This window comes from Cornus florida, unplaced genomic scaffold (genome assembly GCF_030987335.1).
Source record: "Cornus florida cultivar Cherokee Brave unplaced genomic scaffold, ASM3098733v1 CherokeeBrave_3.0.0_Hap2_Chr09, whole genome shotgun sequence".
Classification (NCBI taxonomy): domain Eukaryota; kingdom Viridiplantae; phylum Streptophyta; class Magnoliopsida; order Cornales; family Cornaceae; genus Cornus; species Cornus florida.
The window spans coordinates 26,379,517-26,381,642 of NW_026775579.1; positions in this window are offsets into that span (position 1 = coordinate 26,379,517).

A 2,126-nucleotide genomic window follows, 5' to 3' on the forward strand; every position below is an offset into this window, starting at 1 on the left:
AGTGAATCTCAAAACAATCACAAAATCAGGATGATGTGGACCACAAGTGTAAGCAAGATATCAATTTTTTGAAAAATTTACTTGTAAATGGCATCCACAAGGCATACAAGGAGTATTGGATTCTCAAGTCATGCAATTTTTAAATTCTAAGCAATATAGTCCTCAAAAGATCAAAATCATAGCTAGTTTGAACCAATTATATAAAATCTCTTAAATACACAAGACATGCTCAAAATTTTGAATTTAAAAACAAACACTGCAAAGCACTATTACCCCCAAACTTAAATGGTACAATGTCCTCAATGTGCAAATAGAACAAAAGGAAAGAGTATACCAATGCAATTAAGGCAAAGAATGGCTGGGACAGAAGTATCCAAAGTGGGTGGCATAGCCCCTCCAAACTTGGGATTTACTGTGGTCCTAAAATTTGGCACTTAGATAAACTTATCAGATAAAAAAAGCGATAATAACAGTGCACAGTGGTCATACAACTGTAAATGGGATAGCAACTGAAAATTAGAGAGAGGTAAAAGGGTGGTCCTGAAATTTTTGGGCAGTACTCTCTCTCACTGAAGTCACTAGAATGCACCTGATGGAGTCAAATAGATAGCTATAAGAGTATGAAAATATGACATTCATAAAGAAAGCATATATAAACAAAGAATAAAGTACAGTACATCCAGTATTAGAGCCGATAGACACGGCTGCAAAAATAATATAAGAGTATTAAAAGTATGATGAGATCACAGATATATGAGTTGATAGGAGAAAAGAGATAGAGAGACCAGGAAGAAGAGGTAGGACGGGCAGATCGCGCTCCGCGGATATCTCTGGATAGATCTCTGAATGCGGTCATGACATCCGTATGGAGGGAAGCAATATTAGCTTTAATGGAGACAGTATCCTCTCGGAGAGAGACCGTGTCGACGCGGATAGATACTACAGCATCCTCCAAAGCCTGGAGTCGCTCTCCAAAGCCAGGTGTCTGTGCTGGAGCCTCAGGCACCGCTGGAGCGGGAGAATGATGATCCTGAGCCTGCTTCACATCATGAATGGGTGACCTAACTGGAGAGTGCTGCTCTGCGTCCTCGGCAGGCTGCTCCAAATCGATGTCCATACGTACGGCAGCCGGATCGACTGGTATATCATCCGCTGCCGGGTCTGCTACTGTTGCCATCTCCTCTGCCTCTAAATCCTCTGCTGCCTCGGCAGCATCATCCTAAAGGCTCTTTATAAGAGCATTGTAGCTCTTATCCCAGTCCTTCTTTCCGAACGAGCAGGATCCAGTCTCAGGACGCTCCTATGGCTGGAAGGGATAGTGATAATCACGTAGGATTTGGGTGATGAGGTGGCCGAATGGGAGATACTTAGCCCTTTTGGGCCTTTCCTTACTAATGTAGTCATCATAGAGCTTCATCATCACGCACCAGATGAGCGCTGGGATAGATAGCCAATGCCCTAAATAGAATGCATACAGAGCTGTCAAAAAGTCACCTCTTCACTATATCTTATGGTCGGCTATTAAGATGTTGCGGAACAGGACAGAGTCGAAAAACCACAGGTCGTCTGGAAGATAGGTACGGCTGGCAAAAGTCTCGCCATTGGCATAGTGACCTGTGAGACAAACTGCCATGTCCACATATGATGGCCTGTAGAGAGTGGGATATGTGTCCTGTAGCTCTAGAGGGCAATGATGTGGACAGTGGCAAGATCTAGACAATGTATCCACTGTAATAGAAATCAAATGACCATCAATGGTGGTCCTCAGCTCCACTGTGTTACGCGGAGCAGGTCGGAGGTTCTGGAAAAACATCGGTACTAGCCTCTGGTACACAGGGTCTGTGACAGGGGCAAGAATGGCTGCAAGGCCTCTCCGTAATATATCATCATATGTTGATCGGGGAAGTACCAATCAGGAAAAGAAGTCTGTGTCAAAGACCGAATCGTGCGCCACTGAAAGGCATGAGTATCTACGTAATGGCTGGTCTAACTCCTGGGCTGGCTGAGCTGATGGAGGTGAAGTATGCTCAGCCTCAGCTAAATGAGAAGGAGATGCTCCAGCATCAAAGTGTAATCTGCTGTCAGAATGGGGAGATTGTGTGGGCTCAGCTGGCTCCTCCTGTATG